This window comes from Oryctolagus cuniculus, chromosome 9, assembly GCF_964237555.1.
Source record: "Oryctolagus cuniculus chromosome 9, mOryCun1.1, whole genome shotgun sequence".
NCBI classification, from domain to species: domain Eukaryota; kingdom Metazoa; phylum Chordata; class Mammalia; order Lagomorpha; family Leporidae; genus Oryctolagus; species Oryctolagus cuniculus.
The window spans coordinates 87,639,679-87,662,818 of record NC_091440.1 but is presented as its reverse complement, the minus strand read 5'-3'; the positions used below and the strand labels follow the sequence as shown (position 1 = coordinate 87,662,818).

General features: G+C 38.7%; 1 long non-coding RNA gene and 1 pseudogene across 1 annotated transcript; one reads left to right on the top strand and one right to left on the bottom strand.

Annotated features, from left to right (window-relative positions):
* Positions 1-8,191: 8,191 nt before the first annotated feature.
* On the bottom strand, positions 8,192-12,891 carry LOC138843703 (uncharacterized). The gene is made up of 2 exons (XR_011378663.1): positions 12,733-12,891; positions 8,192-10,557 (listed from the first exon to the last, which is right to left on the bottom strand). It is a non-coding gene; the product is annotated as an uncharacterized lncRNA (long non-coding RNA).
* Positions 12,892-20,471: 7,580 nt separating this feature from the next.
* Positions 20,472-22,798, top strand: LOC127487601 (B-cell receptor-associated protein 29 pseudogene; annotated as a pseudogene).
* The last annotated feature ends 342 nt before the right edge of the window (positions 22,799-23,140 follow it).

The window sequence follows — 23,140 nt, the reverse complement described above, 5'->3', positions numbered from 1 at the left end:
GGTCTGCATTAGCTGGGAGCTGGAAACTGGAGCTGGCACTGAAATCCAACTTTGGAAATTTAATGCAGAGAGAGAGTATCTGAGCTGGCATCATAAACAGTAAGTTAAATGCCTACTGTCTCTTTTAAAATATTTTTTTCTCTGCCATAATTGCATTGACTGTGTATAGTGTTTTTCTGGAAATTCTTCACTGTTCAATGCCTTCATAACTTCCCTGATGGTTTCTTGTCTTTTTCCCGAATACTTCTACATTCTTCTGAACATTGCTCATTCCAGAGTGACTCTTGTCCCCCTTTCAGCCTACTGTGCAATTGCCCTTGACATAGTCTGGCCTTTGTGAACAGAAATTCCTGTTTCCCTCCAGCTTGGGCATTATTCACAGCCTTTATACCATAGGTTTGATCCCCTGTTGAATGCTTCTGTGTGGCTGTCCAAATGCTCACAAATCTGAAATGAAATGGCATTCTTGCTTGGAGATAATGAGGAAGCACCTGGCTCCTGGATTTGGATTGGCATAGTTTCAACTGTATTTGCCATTTGAGGGGTGAGCCAATGGAAGGAAGATTTTTGTCTCTGTCTCTCACTGTTTAACTCTGACAAATAAAGAAATAAAAATACATTGAAAAATGAATTGAAAAAATGGACAGGGAAAAATTGGCTTCTAGATTACAGGTGAATATATTTATTAAATATTAGTCCATTCTGGGAAGTTTTATTCATTTTTGTGAAAGTAGAAAGTGAGAGAGAAACAGTGAGAAATAGATTTTCTATTAACTCTCTCCCCAAATACTATCAACAGTTATGACTAATCTGAAGCCAGAAGCCTGGAATTTCACCTACTCATCTCTATCACAGGGTCCCAAGCACATGAACCATTATCTGCTGCTTTCCAGTATCTATTATCTCAGAGTTGTATTGGAAGCAGAGTAGCCTCGGCTTAAACTGGCACTCTTTTGAGATACAGGCATCCCAAGCAGTGACTTAAGTCATCTTACCAGAAAAACCATTCAATCATACTTGAAAAAAAATCTGGTGGTAAACAGGATCATGGATGAACATTGGAAAATCTATGGATAAAATTTTTTTTGTTTTTTTTTTATTTTTTTTAACTTTTATTTAATGAATATAAATTTCCAAAGTACAGCTTATGGATTACAATGGATTCCCCCCCCATAATGTCCCTCCCATCCACAACCCTCCCCTTTCCCACTCCCTCTCCCCTTCCATTCACATCAAGATTCATTTTTGTTTCTCTTTATATACAGAAGATCAGTTTAGCATACATTAAGTAAAGATTTCAACAGTTTGCTCCAACACAGAAACATAAAGTGAAAAATACTGTTTGAGTACTAGTTATAGCATTAAATCTCAATGTACAGGACACTAAGGACAAAGATCCTACATGAGGAGTAAGTGCACAGTGACTCCTGTTGTTGACTTAACAATTTGACACTCTTGTTTATGGCATCAGTAATCAACCTAGGCTCTTCTCATGAGCTACCAAGGCTATGGAAGCCCCCTGATTTCACTGACCCTGATAATTTTTACACAAGGCCATGGTCAAAGTGGAAGTTCTCTCCTCCCTTCAGAGAAAGGTACCTCCTTCTTTGATGACCCGTTCTTTCCACTGGGATCTCACTCACAGAGATCTTTCATTTAGGTCTTTTTTTTGCCAGAGTGTCTTGGCTTTCCATGCCTGAAATACTCTCATGGTCTTTTCAGCCGGATCCACATGCCTTAAGGGCTGATTCTGAGGCCAGAGTGCTATCCAGGACATCTGCCATTCTATGGGTCTGCTGTGTATCTCACTTTCCATGTTGGATCATTCTCTCCCTTTTTTATTCTATCAGCTAGTATTTGCAGACACTAGTCTTGTTTATGTGATCCCTTTGGTTCCTAGTCCTATCATTATGATCAATTGTGAACAGAAATTGATCACTGGGACTAGTGAGATGGCATTCGTACATGCCTCCTTGACGGGATTGAATCAGAATCCCCTGGTATGTTTCTAACTCTACTGTTTGAGGTAGGTCAGCTTGAGCATGACCCAAATTGCACATCTCTTCCCTCTCTTATTCCCACTCTTATATTTAACAGTGATCACTTTTCAGTTAAGTTTCAGCACTTAAGAACAATTGTGTATTGATTACAGTATTCAACCAAAAGTATTAAGTAGAACAAACAAAAAATACTAAGAGGGATAACATATTAAGTTGCTCATCAACAGTCAGGGTGAGGGCTGATCAAGTCACAGTTTCTCATAGTGTTCATTTCACTTTAACAGATTTCCTTTTTGGTGCTCAGTTAGTTGTCACCTATCAAGGAGAACAAGTGGTATTTGTCCCTTTGGGATTGGCTTATTTCACTCAGCATAATGTTTTCCAAATTCCTAACAGGGATCACTTTTCAGTTAAAATTTAATCACCTAAGAATAATTGTGTGTTAATTACAGAGTTCAACCAATGGTACTAGAACAAAAAATAAAATGGATAAAGTATTACATTGTACATCAACTGTCAGGACAAGAGCTGATCAAGTCACTGTTTCTCATAGTGTCCATTTCACTTCAACAAGCTTCCCCTTTGGTGTCAGTTTGTTGTCGCCGATCATGGAGAACATATGATATTTGTCCCTTTGGGACTGGCTTAATTCACTCAGCATGATGTTTTCCAGATTCCTCCATCTTGTTGCAAATGACCAGGTTTCATTGTTTTTGACTGCTGTATAGTATTCTATAGAGTACATGTCCCATAATTTCTTTATCCAGTCTATTGTTGATGGGCATTTGGGTTGGTTCCAGGTCTTAGCTATTGTGAATTGAGCTGCAATAAACATTAATGTGCAGACAGCTTGCTTGTTTACCAATTTCATTTCCTTTGGGTAAATTCCAAGGAGTGGGATGGCTGGGTTGAATGGTAGGGTTATATTGATGTTTCTGAGGAATCTCCAGACTGACTTCCATAGTGGCTTAACCAATTTGCATTCCCACCAACAGTGGGTTAGTGTCCCTTTTTCCCCACATCCTCCCCAGCATCTATTGTTGGTAGATTTCTGAATGTGAGCCATTCTAACTGGGGTGAGGTGGAACCTCATTGTGGTTTTGATTTGCATTTCCCTGATTGCTAGTGATCTTGAACATTTTTTCATGTGTCTGTTGGCCATTTGGAATTCCTCTTTTGAAAAATGTCTATTGAGGTCCTTGGCCCATCTCTTAAGTGGGTTGTTTGTTTGATGTTGTGGAGTTTCTTGGCCTGAGCCATTCTCCCTCATTGCCCAAAGTAGATAAACTTTGGAATGTATTCCTTGCCCTTGAAACTCAATTGGGTCTCACAGCCTATTGCCTTCATACCCCACCCTGCATTATTTTCCAGGTTCCTAAGGCCCCCACCCAGTTCCTGGAATTCCCCTCCACTGCTGCCCCCTACCCTCATGCCCAGCCTTAGCCCTCCTTAAAAAGGTCTGGCCCCTGGGAGTTGGGGCCTTCATGCTCCATCTTTTACACACGGGCAGTTGGTCACCCACCTCTGTGGATTAATTTTCTCTGAATAAATTCTGTCTGGCTGTAAATTCATACACTTTCTCCTCTATTCTACAACTCTTTGGTGCCCTGTGTGAGGAGGCACCAATGCAGACCTTTTCCTAACATCTTATCCCTCTTAAATACAAGTAACTTCATTCCTTTTACATGAGTATGCTAGAAGAAACAATTGTATTTGATTTACTGACATCATTTTTTTCTCACTTCAGTTGCCATGAAACTGGATGAGTTGATTAAGACCAACCAGAAAAGTCTTGAGAAAAATCTGAATCAGGATGTTATGAAAAATAATAAGACATTAACTCCCAAGGCAGTTGAATTCAGAAAAACCCTTAATTTAAGTATAAGCCATATTCCCAAACTGAGTATCAAAAAGAGAAACTATTCAGGAATAAAACCTGAAGAATGCAGTATATGTCACAATGTGTGTCCCCATTGTGGGCCTGATCAACTACAAGCTGGAGAGAAATTTCATGCTACTAAGGTAGCTGGGAACACTCTCCAGTTCTGTGAACCTCTTAATCAACAGCACAAAATTCAGACCATGGAGCAGGCACTTGAACAAATTGGACAAGGGAAAGTCTTCAAAAGGAAGAATATATTCTGTGAATCTGAGAAGCTTTTTATGGTAGAAACCTGTAATAAGTCAACTGCCACTCTTGGCAAGAAGACTCAAATAGTGCAAGATTTCCATAAGAATTCTAACCTCAGTATACGTCAACAAAGTCCCCAAAGAGAGAATGTTTATAAGTATATTGGGCCTGTGGAACCTGTCATTTACCAATCACATGTTAGAATGAATCATAGACCAAATATAGGGAAGAAATCCTATGCATGTAAACCTTGTGGGAAGTCATTCAGTATTAAATTCTGCCATACCCTCCATCACAGCACTCATATAGTGGAAAACCCTCATGTGTGTAATGACTGTGGAGAAACCACTCACCAGAAGTCAGACCTCATTAGACATCAGAGAATTCACACAGGGTTGAAATCTTATAAATGTAATGACTGTGGGAAGTTCTTTGGCCAGAAGAAACACCTCATAAATCATCAGAGAATTCACACAGGTGAGAAACCTTATGAATGTAATGACTGTGGAAAATCCTTTGGCCAGAAGGCAAACCTCATAAATCATCAGAGAATTCACACAGGGGGTAAGCCTTATGAATGTAATCATTGTGGAAAAGCCTTTGGCCAGAAGTCAAACCTCATAAATCATCAGAGAAGTCACACAGTGGGTAAGCCTTATGAATGCAATGACTGTGGAAAAACCTTTGGCCAGAATTCAAACCTCAGAAAGCATCAGAGAATTCACACAGGGGATAAGTGTTATGAGCACAATGACTATGGAAAATTCCTTGGACAGAAGCCACAACTCATAAATCATCAGAGAATTCACACAGGGGATAAGCATTATGAGTGCAATGACTGTGGGAAAACATTTGGCCAGAAGCCACACCTCATAAATCATCAGAGAATTCACACAGGGGATAAGCCTTATGAATGCAATGACTGTGGAAAAACCTTTGGCCAGAAATCACAACTCAAAATGCATCAGAGAATTCACACAGGGGAGAAACCTTATGAATGTAATGACTGGAAAAGTCTTTGCTGAGAAGTCAAACCTCACAAAGCATCAGACAATTTGTACTGGGGAGAAACCTTATGAATGCAATAACTGTGGAAAAACCTTTGCTGAGAAGTCAACCCTCAGAAAGTATCAGAGACTTCACACCATGGAGAAAGCTTATAAATGAAATGACTGTGGAAAAGCCTTTGGTCCCATCCTTGCATACCAAGGATAAATCCCACTTGGTCTGGGTGGATGATCTTTCTGATGCATTGTTGGATTCAATTGGCCAGGATTTTGTTGCAGATCTTTGCATGTATGTTCATCAGGGAAATTGGTCTATAATTACTTTCTTTGTTGCACTTTTTTCAGGTTTAGGAATGAAGGTGATGCTGGCTTCATAGAAAGAATTTGGGAGAATCGCCTCTCTCTCAATTGTTTTGAATAACTTGAGAAGAATTGCAGTTCGTTCTTTAAATGTCTGTTAGAATTCAGCAGTGAAGCCATCCAGTCCTGGGATTTTCTTTGTGGTGAGGGTCTTTATTACTGATATCATTTCCATCCGGTTCTGTGTGTGTTTAGGTTTTCTGTATCTTTGTTGCTCAATTTAGGTAGGTTTTATGGATGTAAGGGTGGTGGAAAGCCTCTTTGCTGTGATTCATAACTCATAAGATATCAGAGAATTCACACAGGGAATTTTCTACATGACCTTTTTGTGCAAGTTATATCTCATGAAATATTAGAGAATTCACCAAGGGGAGAAATGCATGAATGTAATAAATGTGAATAAGCCTTTTTGATGCAAATCAGACCTCATCAAACATAAAAGAATTCTCATGGGGAGAAATTTTATGAATGTAATGACTCAGAGCCTTTTACCATAATTCAGCCCTCATTGTACATCATCAAATTCATATAGGAAAAACTCCTTTGAAAGTAAAATCCCTTTAATTAGAAGCCATACCTCATAAGACAACAGGGAATTCACATGGGAGAGAAACCTTATGGGTGTAACGAGTGTTGGAAAGCTCTGCCCAAATCTCTCCTTATATCAGAATGCACAACATATATATCTAATGAATGAAATAAATGTGAGAAAGTCATTTCACATAGGTAATGCCTCATAATCCATCATGGAATTTGAACAAGGGAGAGACCTTAACAATATAATGAATGTGGAAGAGCTTTTCTCCAAAATTCGTGTAAGTATTGTGACAAAACCTTTTGCTGGAAATCACATCCTATCCAACAGAGACTCATGTAAAGGAGAAAGCTTATAAATATTATTAGTGTGAAAATGTTGTTTGTCAGAAGTCAATGGTACATCAGAGAATTGAAACAGGTGGTTTCTTAGGAGTATAATGATTGTGTAAAAACATTTTCTTTATTTCAGTCTTGTATAGATATAAAATTCACAAAAGGTGATATTCTTTGCATGCTGTAAATAGGATAAAACCTTTAGCCAGGAATTAGACATCAACAGACTTCAGAGAATTCATAAGGAACAAAAGTCTATGCAATGAATTTGGAAAAAGTATTTCTGCTATAAATCAGTCTTCAATTCCCATGAATAGACTCACAAATGAGAAAACATGCATGCATAGAAAAGTGTACCATAAATTATCTCTAGATGGTAAACTAATAACTCACACAAAAGAAAAATCATGAGTGTAATGGAACTGGGAAACCCTTTGCTATAAGGCAGATTTCCAGAAAGCTTAGCAAGATTACAGAAAAGTCTCTGAAAATGTAACATGTCTGAAAGATTTGTTGGCATCACAAAGTGGAGGATAGCTCAAGTGCATGTGTTTTTGTGACCAGGCATCCAAATTGATATCTCTTTTTCTTTGATGAATTCCTTGTTTATTTATTTAACAGATTTAGAGACAAAGGATTCCTGTTCATTGATTTACTACTATAAGCCCACAATTGCCATGGTAAGGTCTATGGAAAAACTGAGTGCTGAGGGCTGTGAATCTGATTCATCACTGATAACACTGAAGACATTGGTTCCTGGTTCTTATGCTGCTATGCATGGAAATGTTTTTCTAATTTCATTTTCAAATAGTTCATTGTTAATATAAAGAAATGCTTCTAATTTTTTAAATTTCGTTTAAATAATTTGTGATTAATGTGTACTAGTCATGCATTATTACAGGGTGTAGTGCAATACCTGCACACATTTATGCAGTAAAAACTGATCAAGCTAAGCAACTACAGTTTTCTTAATTTTTTAAAGATTTATTTATTTGAAAGACAGAGTTACAGAGAGAAGTAGCAGCAGAGAGAGAGAGGTCTTCCTCTGCTGGTTCACTCCCCAGATGGCCACAATGGCCGGAGCTCTGCCAATCTGATGCCAGGAACCAGGAGCTTCTTCCAGATCTCCCACTTGGGTGCAGGGACCCAAGGACCTGGGCCATCTTCTACTGCTTTCCCAGGCCATAGCAGAGAGTTGGATCAGAAGAGGAGCAGCAAGGACTAGAACTGGTACCCACATGGGATGCTGGTGTTTCAGGCCAGGGCGTTAGCTCACTGTGCCACAATGCTGGCCCACAAGCAACTATAGTTTCTAATTCTTCTCCATGATTTGAGACTACCAGTTCCTCTCTTTCAGTTCTTTACACAGAACCTAATATGGTTGAATGTAGTCATCTCATGATATTATGGAACACCAGAAGTTCTTTCTGCCTCTTTGTATTTTGTTACCTATTATCCAATCCCCCTCTATCCCTAGCTGCTTCCCTTCTCAGCCTCTAGTAATCACAGTTCTGTGTTCAGATCCATTATTTTCTTTCACTTCCACATGTGACAAGGACCAGGTGACATTTGTGTTCCTGTTTCTGGCTTATTTCCATTAATTTAATAATATTTTGTTCTTTTTTGTGTCTAAATGAAGTTCCCCTGTCCATTTTTTTCATTGATGGACAGCTAGATTGATTTCAAATCATGGCTGCAGTGAACTGTGTTATACTGGCTGTGTTATGGGAAAATTGCTGTATCTTTGATATGCTCTTCTCCTTTCCTTCTAATAAAATTTCCTTATTATATATAGCCAAGAGCAAGATAACTCTCAAATGGTAGGTCAATTTTTATCTTTATTTTAAATTTTTGTTATTTATTTGAAAGAGTTACAGTAGAGGTAGAGACACAGAGAGGTCCTCCATTAGCTGGTTCACTCTACAGATGACTACAAAGGCCAGAGCTATGCCATTCTGAAGCCTGGAGACAGGAGCTTCCTCTGGGTCTCCCACATGGGTGCATGGGTCCAAGGACTTGGGCCATCTTCTACTGCTATCCCAGGAGATAGCAGAGAGCTGGATTGGAAGAAGAGCAGCTGGAACTAGAACTGGCACCCAAATGGGATGCTGGCCCTTCAGGCCAGGGCTTTAACCCACTGCATAACAGCACCGGCCCCAATTTTTATCCTTTTTAAGGAATGACCATACTGTTCTCCATAACATTTGTACTAATTTGTATTTTCACCCACCATATATGAAGGTTTTCTTTTCCCATATGCTCTCTAGCATTTGTTATTTTTTATCATTTTGGCATAAAGATGATATAGTATTGTTCATGTTTTTGTGTATTTTGAAATCAGTTAATTTGTTTACTAAATATTTGATTATTTGAAAGGTGGATTTAGAGAGAGAGAGGGAAAGACAGAGATAGCTTTCATCTGCTGGCTCACACCCCAGAGAGTTTCAAAGGTTGAGCCTGGGGCATGCTGAAGTCAGGAGCTTCATCCAAGTCTCCCACGTGAGCGGCAAGGACCCAAGTCCTTCGTCCATCTTCTGCTGGTTTCCCAGGTGTTTAGCAGTGAGCTAAATTGGAAGTGGAGATTCCTAAACTCAAAGTGGAACTCACATGATATGCTGGCCTCACAGATTGCAGCTTACCCCACTTAGCCACAATGCCAGCCTCTCGATCAATTTAATTCCTCAAAAATAGGTCAGTAATGTTGGCATCTATCTCATTTTGTTTCTTCTCTGTTATTATTCAACTTACTGATGTCTTATTTTTGTTCACATTATTCCTCTCAATTGCTCTGCCTGAGGTGAGTAGGGCTGCTGTGTTGCTTAACTGCAGTGTATGCTTTAGATTGCTCATTTACTGAGTGCATGTCATTCATATAGCACTTCATTGAAGTTCTACTATGTCCCAAATCCTCTTCTAGGCACAGAATTCAGACCACTTTTCTCTTAGGCCAAGATCTTGCCTTTGACATACTACTTGGAATTTAGTAGCTCATGAAATCTGCAGACTGCATAAAAATTAATGAGTATTGTGAGGGCTGTGCTTTTGTGGAGGAACTTCATAAGAGACCAAAGGAATAAAATAAATCAAAAGTATCCACAGTATATAGAATGTATACTATTTTACAAGTCACAGAGAAGAGGAAGAAGAAGGAAAGTAGTGAGACTAGAAAGTTTGTGGCAAGACTAACAGGCACTGGTCGAGAACTTAATAAGCCCATTAGGAAAGCAGTAAGGTTTCTTTACCTCCCTGTAGACTCTGCCCTCTAATGGTGAACAGGGTCCTCTAAACCCACTTGCTGCACACACAAAAACCTGAGTGCTGTATTCTCCCACAGGTGTTGGAGACTGATATTGTGTTCTGATTTATATTTACATAATGGCTAGTGACATCGGGCATATTCACATGTTTTGACCATTTACATTTCTTCTGAGAAATGTCTATTCAGATCCTTGCCTGTTTCTTCACTGTATTTTTTGGGGTTTTTCCAATTTATGTCAATGTTCTGGAAATCTGTAAACATTCAGAGTTTTAATTTTTACTGCCATTCTGTTCATTGTATCTACACTCTGATGTTTACTTTGTTGTGAAGAAGTATCTTAGTTTGATATACTCAAATGTCTCTGTTTTTACTTTTGTTACTATTGCTATTGGAATCTTACCCAAAAGCTATTGTCTGTTGACAATATTTAGAGTTTCCCTATGTTTACATGGGTTTTGGTCTTATGATTAGATTTTTAATTCACTGTGAGTTCACTTCCACATAGTGTAAGAGATGTTGGAGTCTATTTTCAGGCTTCTACATATGGATAATCAAGTTCCTCTGCACCACTTGTGAAAGAGATTCTTCTTTCTCCAGTTCATTTTAGTTCCTTTGTTAAATATGAGTTGCTGGTAGAAATTTGGGTTTATTTCTATGCTACCTATTCTTTTCCATTGAACTATGTGTGTGTTATTATATCAGTGCTAACACTTCTTTTTTTTTTTTGCAGTTTATTTATTTATTTGAAAGGCAGAGTTACAGAGAGGTAGAGGCAGAGAGAGAGAGGTCTTCCATCCACTGGTTACTCCCCAAATGGCCACAATGGCTGGAGCTGTGTTGATCTGAATCCAAGTGTCAGGAGCTTCTCCCAGGTCTCCATGCAGGTGCTGGGGCCCAAAGACTTTGGCCATTTTCTACTTTTTTCTCAGGCTATAACAGAGAGGGGTATAAGAAGTGGAGCAGCTGGGAAACATACTGGCACCCATATGAGATGCTGGCACTGCAGACAGTGACTTTACCTGCTTTGTCATAGTGCTGACCATTGTAATATGTCTTAAAATATGGTGTGATGTCTCCAGCTTTTTTTTTGCTTTATAATATTGCTTTAGCTGTTAAGCATCTCTCATGTTTCTATATGAATTTTAGCATCATTTTTTCTAGCCCTGAGAAGAACATCGTTGGTATGTTGATTGGGATTGCATTCAATTTGCAAATTGCTTTTGGTAGTATGGACATTTTGATATTCTTCTTCCCATTCACAAACATAAGTTTTCTCTGAGACTGTCAAAAAGTCTTGACAAAAATTGGACTTTATTACACAAAAATTGATCACTTTTTGGGATCATTTAAATCCATATTTTTGCACTAATATTTGATAAATAATGAAAATCTTTCTCTGAGCATTTTAGTAGGAGAAATTAAAATATTTATTTTATCAATTTCTTCAAATATTGTTTAGATGTAATATTCAAATATTGTTTAGAGCCATTGTCTGTATTCCCTCTAAATTAGGATCTTTTTGCTTTTTGCCTGTTAAACTTGTCCCTTGATTCAACAACCCTTTTTAATGTAATATAAACTGAAAATGTCATTTCATAAGCTATAAAAAAACAGAGAAGGAAAAAGAAGGGAGGGAGGTTGAGTATATAATTATGTTCTCTGAATTCTTTCTATAAACCATATTGAATCTTTTAAAAGCCAATTAAAATTAAAACTCTAAATTGGACCATTATGGCCAATATTTAAAACAAGTGATTAAGAACTGTAGATGTCTTCAATTTTGATTATCATTCTTATTTAGAATATCTGAAAGAAATCTGGTTTCTCACTTTAAAATATACCAGTGTATTAGAATTCAGTATTAAATGACTTTGTTTAAAAGTGTTATTTAATCTATTGCTTTAAGTGGTAATACTATGGCCATTGTAAAACAAAATCCTTATCATTTTTCATAAAACAGAAAGGGCCTTTAAAACATCATCACTAAAAATATTAAGAGACCTAAAATATAACATTCTTTTTTTTTTTTTTTTTTTTTTTTTTTTGACAGGCAGAGTGGACAGTGAGAGAGAGAGACAGAGAGAGAAAGGTCTTCCTTTGCCGTTGGTTCACCCTCCAATGGCCGCCGCTGCAGCCGGCGCACCGCGCTGATCCGATGGCAGGAGCCAGGATCCAGGTGCTTTTCCTGGTCTCCCATGGGGTGCAGGGCCCAAGCACCTGGGCCATCCTCCACTGCACTCCCTGGCCATAGCAGAGAGCTGGCCTGGAAGAGGGGCAACCGGGACAGAATCCGGCGCCCCAACCGGGACTAGAACCCGGTGTGCCGGCGCCGCTAGGTGGAGGATTAGCCTATTGAGCCACGGCGCCGGCTTGAGACCTAAAATATAACATTCTTAAAACCCAAGTGATACCATTCAAAATTTTCAAATATGCAGGGATAGTTTGTGTCAAGTAACTAAATAATTGTTAAGTGTATGTATGTAATAGCTTCTATAAAATCTTTTGGCAAGGGCTGGCACTGTGGCATAGTGGGTGAGGCTGCCACCTGCAGTGCTGGTATTCCATAGGGGCATCAGTTCAAGACCTGGCTGCTCCACTTCCTATCCAGCTCTCTGCTCTGGCCTGGGAAAGCACTATAAAATGGTCCAAGTCCTTGGGCCCCTCCACCTGCATAGGAGACCAGGAAGAGGTTCCTGGCTCCTGCCTTCCAGTCGGCACAGCTCCAGCCATGGAGGCCAACTGTGGAGTGAACCAGTGAATGGAAGACCACTCTCTCTGCCTCTCCTTCTCTCTCTGTGTAATTCTGACTTTCAAATAATATAAATAAATCTTTAAAAAATTCTTTTGGCAAATAGATGAAGCTATTTGTTATACATTTCAAATAAATAGCAAACATACTAGAAAAATATATTGAATAAAATTTAAGCAACTCATAGCTATACACAGAAATTTCTTACCATAACAACATAGCAACCACTAAATTTCCAAACTTAATTTTCCACAACTTAGAATCTTTAACTCCAGAAGGAGTACTAAATGGACAGAACATGGCCTATGTATCAGGATACCTAATTCTAATACAGAATTATCCCTGCTACAACTTACCTATGTGACCTTGAGCAATTCACTTTACTTCTCTGGGCCTTGGCATTTAGCATCCTCATGTGATAAAGGAGGCTTGGATAAGATCAGTTGTACTCAAGATAGACTTCAGTGATCTCTCAGTTTCCAAACAGGCACCTTAAGGGAAAGTAAAACTTTAGATCAAAGCTTACACTTTTAAAGATAAATATATTTTAAACTGTTTCTACAACTAGTACAAAACAACACATTCAAATGTGTACCATGCCACTTTTCAATATCTGGGAATAATTAATGCATCATTTTAGAGCATTGTCTTGAGGCCAGTGCTGTGGTGTAGCCAGTAAAGCCACTACATGCAGAGTGGGCATCCCATATGGTTCAAGACCTGGTTGCTCCAATTTCCATCCAGCTCTCTGCTATAGCCTGGGAGAGCAGTAGGAAGTTGGCCCAAGTCCTTGGGCCCCTGAATCTGCATGGGAGACCCTGAAAAGGTCATGGCTCCTGGCTTCAGATTGGCATATCTCTGACCTTTTAGGCCATCTGGGGAGTGAACCAGCAGATGGAGGACCTCTCTCTCTCTCTCTTCCTCTTGTTCACTATCTGTGTAATTCTGACTTCCAAATAAATAAATAAATAAATAAATAAAACTTTTTAAAAAATCAAAAGAATATTGTCTTGCACACAGTGAACCACTAAGTACAAGATATTATTAGTAATATTATATTGAAATATTGAAATAAACTAGGCAATAAGCCTTAAGATGCAAATTAATACCAAGAAATATAATCTCAAATTTCTGTGTTCAACAAAGTAGTCTCTTTTTCACTACTAACTTTATACTGAATAAGATATTTTTGTATTTTGTTAAGAGTAAATTTATCGGGGGCCAACGCCGTGGCTCACTTGGTTAATTCTCTGCCTGTGGTGCTGGTATCCCATATGGGCAAAGGGTTCTAGTCCTGGTTGCTCCTCTTTCAGTCCAGCTCTCTGCTATGGCCCGGGAAGGCAGTGGAGGATGGCACAAGTGCTTGGGCCCTGCACCCACATGGGAGACCAGGAGAAAGCACCTGACTCCTGGCTTCAGATGGGCACAGCTCCAACTGTGGTGGCCATTTGGGGAGTGAACCAATGGAAGGAAAACCTTTCTGTCTTTCTCACTGTCTATAACTCTACTTGTCAAATAAAAAAATCATTAGTTTTTCATAAAAACTGCAGTATTGAAAAGGTTCTAAAATCCCTCTAATTCTAAATGTCTGTGACTCATTAGCACATATTGCATTCTTTACATCTGGGTAATCATGATAATTCACTTTTAAATGATTAACAGATCTGCTGTTATATATAAACACATCCTTTTCTGAAAATCATACAATAAGCAGGCTGCATACTTTACTTCAAGTAAAACTGCCGTATCCAGTCTTACAATTGTAAATAAGACAGTTTCAATTGTTCAGCATTATCAATTATAAATTCAATAGCGTAGCAATAGTCATAAGAATAAAGGGGCCGATGCTGTGGCGTAGCAAGTAAAGCTGTGGCTTGCAGTGCCGACATCCCACATGGGTGCCAGTTCAAGTCCTGGCTACTCAAATTACTATCCAGCTTTTTAGGCAAGTAAGACTTACTATCCAGCAGTAGAGGATGGCCCAGGCCCTTGGGCTCCTGCACCTGCATAGGAGACCCAAAAGAAGCTGCTGGCTCCTGGCTTTGGATCGGCACAGCTCCAGCCATTGTGGCCAAATGGGGAGTGAACCAGCGGTTGGAAGACTGCTCTCTTTCTCTCTCTCCTTCTCTGTGTGTGTAACTCTGACTTTCAAGTAAAGTAAATAAATCTTTTTTAAAAAGGACTAAATAAAAAGGAAGATGAAGATTACAAAAATTGTTTAACTTTTATTTAATAAATATAAATTTCCAAAGTATAGCTTTTGGATTACAGTGGCTTCTCCTCCCCCATAACTTCCCTCCCACCCATAACCCTCCTATTTCCTGCTCCCTCTCCCATCCCAGAATATTACAAAATTGTATGAAGGACATTTGTACAGTAAACAAATATACTGATTTCTAATGTAATATTTGAATACTTGAAGCAGGAAGGCTAAGTACTTCTTTGCCAAAATAAAATATTTTGTCCAGTGTAAAACCCATTTGCCATCCTAATACACAAAGGGATTTGGGGCAATAAGGAAAAAAGAAGTCCACACATGCAGAAATTTTAAGCAAAACAAAATAGAGAATGTATTTAGTTTCATGTAAATCACCTGAGAATTAATAGTATTCCACCAATTTCCAACAAATATTTTTAACTTTAATGAATGAATGAATTTTCAGTTACATAGCAGAAAACTACTCTCTCCCATAAAACTGAAAGAGAAACTTTTTAAAAGTAAAAACTGATGAAAGAATTCTGCAATACATGTTAATGCTAAGTAGCCCAGCAGAGTTTATTTAGAAATACAAAACATACACACAGAAAATAAATACATTAAAATCTTACTGAATAGTTCAGTAATAGTTCAGGATCCAATATAGTGTGCAAAAGATTCTGGATTTCCCAGTCACTTTGTATAGGAAATGATTTGCTTTGCTATGTAGCATGTAACTTTAGATTCCTGAACACCTCCACTTTGCTTCTTACCCTGAGTTCCAACAAATACAGGAACACAGCAGTTGAATCATTCATTTTCTGGATTTGGGAATATTGAAGAATTAATGAGTATAGGAAGTTGTACAGCAGAGACCAAGAATATCCAAGGGAGGTCAGGAAAATCAATTGAACAAGTCAAAATACTATGAATGTATACTCCCACCAGGACTAGAACTCGGTGTGCCTGCGCTGCAGCTGGAGGATTAGCCTATTGAGCCATGGCACCTGCCTCCAATAAGTCTTAACCTGGGATGCAACTAAATTTAACAAGGATACTCAATAGGAATTTTAGAAGAATTCCAAAATATGTATCAGAATAAAAATAAATACTTTACTTGGTACACCTCATTTTAACTATACTGTTGTCTAAATTTCCAATTGTCAGATGTACTAAAAAAATCCCAGAAGCAGCAGAGTTGGTCCAACATGATGAGGAATAAAATAAAGTTTTTCAGTTACAACTTGCCTAGAGAAAATGAGAATTCGCAGATCCCAGATTAAAATAACCAAGAAGGCCCAATAAAAGAAAACTCAATGTCTTCATACACTAACATTTATTACCTCAGATTTATTTAACAAAAAGGTGATTATTCCAGCTATATCCCATTAGGTAGCCCAATTTTACCTGCTAAATCCAGTAAAAAAGAAAAAAGCACCTCATGATATATTACTAAAATCATATTGCTATATGCCATCCACCATGTCCACTGTACCTTATACCTAATGTTAACAGATCTGATGAAAATCAATAGATAAATGATATGTCTTAACCAAGTGTGGCAAGTGTGTTTTGTTCAAAGCTTTTCCAAAAACCCCTAAGTCTCAGTTTGCCTTCACCTTGAAAAGACACTTCTGAGGTTTACAAATCAGTCCAGCTTCTTTGGGCCTCCCTCCAATGAAAGGGGCTAAAATCTATCAAAATAAACTCTAGGCACTATCCTTGTGCTCCCAGTGACTTTTTCACTCTAGGGGCTCACAAACCTTCTAAATTCTTTACATCACCTGTGATGTCCATTAGGTCTCAAAGACTATGATGCAAGTAATTTCCCCTCTTGGAACCTTGTTATTAACTGTGCTATATGAGAAATGAAGTCTCCTACACACCTTGTGCTTATGATTCTCCAAACCATGTTGTCTGCTAGGACTTTGGCCATGAATATGGGACAGCAATACCTGAACATGATTACTGAGATCTCCTTAATAAAGGATAGACTGGGGCCAGCACTGTGGTGCAGTGGTGTAATCCTTTACCTGCAGTGCTGGCACCCCTTATGTGCACCAGTTCTAGTCCCCATTTCTCCTTTTCCCATCCAGCTCTCTGCAATAGCCTGGGAAAGCAGTAGAAGCTGTTCCAAGTGCTTTGGTCCCTGCCAAAATGTGGGAGAACTGGAAGATCCTAGCTCAGATTGGCCCAGCTCCAGACATTGCAGTCATTAGGGGAGTAAATGAGCATATGGAAGACCTTTCTGTCTCTTCCTCTCACTGTCTGTAAGCACACTTGTCAAATAAATAAATAAATTCTTTATATATATATTTACATTTATTTCTATATATTTATGTATATAAATATATTCATATATAAAATATATTATAATTTATTATATAATATATAATATATAATAATTATAAACAGATAATATTATATAATTTATTATATGTATTACATATATAATATATATATATATTATTGAGATGACTTCAATAGCCAGAGTGTGGCCAGGTTGAAGCCAGGAGCTTCTCCTCCGATGTGTGTGGCAGCAACCCAGGCACTTGGGCCATCTTTCACTGCTTTTTCAATCCATTGGTAAGGAGCTGGATCAGAAATAATTATATATTTAGATATAAATAATTTTATATATAATAATTTTATATAATTATATATTATATATTTATAATAATTATAGGTAATTCTATATTGTATATAGAAATATATAATATAATATGTATTATAATATATAAATATATATATGATGGACCAAAATGTGGCATTCTCCATTTGGCAGAAGGAACAGGCTCCAATATCTACTGTCTATGTCAGTATGTCAGTATAATGCAGGAGGTAACCCCTCTACCAAATAAGAAAAGCTATTTCAGTTCAGCTGGACATCATTCTGCTGACTGTTGACCTTAGTACTGTTAGTCTGGATGCTTTCATTGGTCGCAATCCAGAGACCCAATTTTCCCATAGATATAAACATCAGCAAACATGACAATTTGGTAAGAAAAGCTTAAACTGAGAGTTATGATTAATAACTATTTTAACAAAATTTGTCAGAACCCATCTGATCCAAACCTTGGGCAATTGGAAGCTGTTGTACTTGGCCCACCCATAATCAAAATGGATTCTAAATCCTTTAACTGCAAGGAGAGTATCATAGACATTAATGCTCCAAACTGATCCAGTTCCCTGCTAATGTGTATGGAAAAGCAGCACAGGATGCCTCAAATATTGGGGCTCCTGCACCCATGTGAGAGACCTGGAAGAAGCCCCTGACTCCTGATATCAGTCTGGGCTAGCCACAGTCATTGCAGCCATTTGAGGAGTGAACAAACCAGGAGGAAGATCCATCTCTCCCACTCTCTCTTTCTAGTGCTACCTTTCAAATTCATAAATAGATCTTTAAGAAAGTAGATCACTTCAATAAATTTGCCATTGCTCAGTCATGATGCCTTTTACTACCTTAAGTTCTTTTTCAACAGATTTATTTATTGGAAAGGCAGAAAGAGGAGCTGGTGGTTGTGGTGCAGTGGACAAAGCTGCTATCTGTTACATTGGCATCCTGTGTGTGCACCAGTTCAAGTACCAGCTATTCCATTTCTGATCCAGCTCCTTACCAATGGACTGAAAAAGCAGTGAAAGATGGTCCAAGTGCTTGGGATGCTGCCACGCACATTGGAGGAAAAGCTCCTGGCTTCAACCTGGCCACACTCTGGCTATTAAAGTCATCTCAAAAATGAATTAGGTGGTGGAAGATTTCTGTCTCTCCCTCTCTCTGTAACTCTTTCAAATAAGTAATTAAATATTTTAATATGATAAAAAAAGGCAGAGAGATACAGAGACAAAGAAAGAAGGAAAGAGAAGCAGAGAGATCTCCCATCTGCTGGTTCACTTTCTATATGGCTACAACTGTGCAAGACCAGGTTCTCAAGTCTCCATTTAGGTTACAGTTCTCCAAATTAGATGACAGGAATGAAAGAATTTGATCTATCATCCATTGCTTCCCAGGGATATTAACATGAAACTGATTTGGAAGTGGAGTACCCAAAACTCAGATTAGCACTGCAATATAGGATGTGGGCATCTGTTGTGATGGTTAACAAATTGGAAAACCTAGAGGAAAAATCAACAGATTCCTGGACACACACAATATACCAAAATTAAGTCATGAAGACACATAGAAAAGTAAACAAATCAAAAACCAAGACAGAGATTGGATGAGTAATAAAGACCCTCCCAACAAAGAAAAGCCCAGGATCAGACAGCCTCACTATTGAATTCTACAGGACTTTTAAAGAACTAATTCCAGTTCTTCTCAAACTATTCAAAACAATTGAAAGAGAGACAATCCTCTCAAACTCCTTCTATTAATCCTGCATCACCTTAATTCTTAAACTAGAAAAAGATAGAGTGGAGAAAGAGAACTATAGAAAAATATCCCTGATGGGGGCCAGTGCCGTGGCACACTGGGTTGATCCTCCACCTGTGGAGCCGGCATCCCATATGGGTGCCAGTTCTGGTCCCGGTTGCTCCCCTTCCAGTCCAGCTTTCTGCTCTGGACTGGGAGGGCAGTGGAGAATGGCCCAAGTGCCTGGGTCCCTGCACCCACTTGGGTGACCAGGGAGATGCTCCTATCTTTGGCTTCCAATTGGACCAGCACCACCTGTTGGTCCATATGGAGAATAAACAAGCAGATAAAATACTGTCTCTCTGCCTCTGCCTCTGCCTCTCCCTCTATGTAATGCCACCTTTCAAATAAATAATTCTTTTGAAAAAGTCAACAAACAATAAAGGCTGGTGGAGAGGTAGAGAAAAAGGTACCCTAACCCACTGTTGGTGGGAATGAAGCTAGTACAGCCATTATGGAAGGCAGTATAAAAGTTCCTCAGAAATCTGAAAACAAACATACCATATGATCCTGCCATCTGACCCCTGGGAATTTATCCACATGAAATGAAATAGAATATGCATAGGCATGAGTTATCTGTACCCTCTTGTTTATTACAGCTCAATTCACAATAGCTAACATGGAATCTACCCAGATGTCCATCAACTGGTGACTGGAAAAAGAATATGAGCTATATATACAGTGTAAAATACTATTCAGCCATAATTGAAAATGAAATCCTATCTTTTGTAACTAAATGGATGAACTGGAAACAATTAGGCTTCATGAAAGAAGCCAGTCCCCAAAAGACAAATACCATATGTTTTCTCTGACTGGTGGTAATTAATATATAGACAACAAAAAGTAGCATATGAGTTAAATTGACATTTTGAGATTTGAGTATTGTTCATAGCACTTTTCTGTACTCTTTGGTAGAGTATACAACATATCCTCATTGATAGTTCTGCTACTACTTGCTGAATTCTTTATTTTGTAGAGGGTTAAAGCTTGTGATTCTAAAATAAAATCAAAGCCTGCAGCTGTAAAAATTAAAAGAAAATAAACCAAGAAGGAGGGAGTTGGAAATATGAGACCAAGGGAAGATAGGGTAGGATGTTATCAGTTTGCTCTTAAATCTGTATATATCAATTACATGAAATTTGTTCACTTAATATGCATTTAAAAACATAAACTTAACACTAGAAGAAAAAGACCTGAGATCAGTGTTTTCTGGATCACCACTAATAAAATTTAGTCTTCATTTATGTCTGACCATATTTAATTTCTTATTTACTTAATTTATAAGAAAATACATCACCACTCCTGGGGGCGCCGCTGCCGGGGCTGGGGAAGCCAGCGGAGCCTCCGGCCGCGTGGGGCGCGCGGCTCGGGCCCGCGGCGCGCTGGGGCAGGGAGGGCCGGCGGGGCCCGAGGCCGGGCGTTGGCGGTGGGAGGGTGCGGCGCCGCGCAGCTGGCTCGAGGGGAGGCGGTGGGTGCCCGCCGGCCGCCCTCGGCCTCTTGGGGCGGGAAGTGGAGACGCCCGCCTGCCCCTGGCCTGCGCCTGCCCCATCCCCGCCCGGCGTCGGCCCTCCAGTCTGGGGAGGCGCAGACACTGTAACTCCGCGAACGCTCCGTCTCCGAGCTCTGTCACCTGGTTTTCTTTCGGAGGAAACAAACTTAAATAAGTGTTTATGTGTTTAGGTGTGAAGAAAAAAAAAATGACAATCCAGTGGGTGGCGGTCGCAACTTTCCTTTACGCTGAAATAGGACTCATTTTAATCTTCTGTCTGCCTTTCATTCCTCCTCAGAGATGGCAGAAGATTTTTTCATTTAGTGTCTGGGGAAAAATTGCAACTTTTTGGAACAAGGCTTTCCTTACTATTATAATCCTATTGATTGTTTTATTTCTAGATGCTGTGAGAGAAGTACGCAAATACTCCTCTGCTCATGCCGTTGAGAAGGGCTCAACCGTCAAACCTGGGGGCTTTGAACATACACAGATGAAACTTTTTAGGTCTCAAAGAAATCTCTACATTTCTGGATTTTCATTATTTTTTTGGCTTGTGTTGAGACGTCTGGTTACGCTTATAACTCAGCTGGCAAAGGAACTGTCAAACAAAGGAGTACTTAAAAGTCAAGCAGAAAATACTAACAAGGCTGCCAAAAAATTCATGGAAGAGAATGAGAAACTAAAATGGATCTTGAAAACCCAGGGCAAGGATGACGAAAACATGTTGGAAGCAGAAAATAAAAAACTAGTGGAAGACCAGGAAAAGCTGAAAACTGAATTAAAGAAGACTTCAGAAGCCCTTTTCAAGGCACAAAATGATGTGATTGCAATGAAGATGCAATCAGAGAGACTTTCGAAAGAATATGATCGACTCCTGAAAGAACACTCTGAACTTCAGAATCGTTCAGAAAAAGTCAATAAGAAAGGCCTGTGAGGTTTATAAAAGAAGATTGTGATACACCATGTCAAGATGATAAATTTGTTATCATGTTAGCCTCTATAAAATTCAAAATGCAGATAAATGTACTGTGACTGCCCAAGACAATTTTTATTGCCACACACAGTCTGTGTAGTAATAACATTATCAAAATACCTAAGTGTTTCAGATTCATTATAAAGTGTGTATTCTAGTTCTTAACAAATACATAGGCATGTTAAATACCATATTTACATATTTACATGCTGGCTGTTTCCCAATGAAAGGAAAATTCCTTAATTATTTCCAAAATCGGATTTTTTAAGTTGCATGAAACCTTTAATAGCCTTAAAAGCTTTTATGAATTTTCAGTAATAATCTGTTTAATCAGATGATGATGATGTGCTTGAAAATAATATCTTACTATCAAAAAATTTGTTCACAGGAATATTAAATGAGGATAAATGATCAGAATTAGCTACTGTATTTATAGAAAAAAGTCAAAAAGAACAATGAAAGTGAAGACCTTAGTATTTTTAAAAGCCTGATGGTACTGTGGCTGACTCTGATAGACAGCTATATTGTTAGTTATATTTTTGTTACAGTGCTTCTGTACATTTTGGACTGTTATTTTTTTTTGACATTTGTATTAATAACATAATTAGCATTCTATCTTTTCAAGTTGATCTAGTGAGATTTTACATCTATTTGTGTTAACTGTCATAGCACCGAGCTGAACTTATTTTACAACAGTGTGGAATTCTTGACTTAAAAAGTTAATGTATAACATTTACAGAACAATGTTTTCCTTGATTGTGAAAGTTGCTAATTATACAAATATTACCTCAAATATACCTGCACTATTGTTAGAGGTGTCACACAGTTTCTCTGAGATGTTTCTATATTCTGAAAGCTAAATATTAAATACTATTTTTGCATTCAACTCTTAGAGTTTCTGTTAGAAAATGGTAGAAATTATAATATTAGAAGAATTAGGTTGTTCCATTGTTTGGACATGACGATCACCTTACTTATCTCATAAAGACTTTAAAAGAAAATGGGGGGCCGGCACTGTGGCATATTAGGTAAAGCTGCTGCCTACAGGGCTGACATCCCATATGGACACTGGTTCAAGTCCCAGCTGCTGCTCTACCAGTCCAGCTCTCTGCTATGGCCTGGGAAAGCAGTGGAAAACGGCCCAAGTCCTTGGGCCCCAGCACCTGTGTGGGAGACCTGGATGAAGTCCCTGGCTCCTGGCTTTGGATTGGCGCAGTTACGGCCATTTGGGGAGTGAACCAACAGATTGGAAGACCTCTCTCTTTCTCTCTCGGCCACTCCTTCTCTCTGTAACTCTTTCAAATAAATAAATAAATAAATCTTAAAAAAAATTAAATATAAAAAAAAAAAGAAAATACATCACCACTCCTAACAAGTCCATCCTGCTTCATCCATATCTATCAGTTCCCACTCTGCTAATAATTTCTCATGAACTTAAATCCATATCACCTTAAAAAGATGCAATGTGGGACTGGCGCTGTGGCATGGCAGATAAAGTTGCTGCCTGCAGTGCTGGCAAGCCATATGGGTGCCAGTTCAAATCGTGGCTGCTCCACTTCTGAACCAGCTCTCTGCTATGGCCTGGGAAAGCAGTAGAAGGTGGCCCAAGTCCTTGGGGCCTTGCACACAAGGGAGAGACCCGAAAGAAGCTCCTGGCTTTGGATCGACACAGACCAGCCATTGCGGCCAACTGGGAG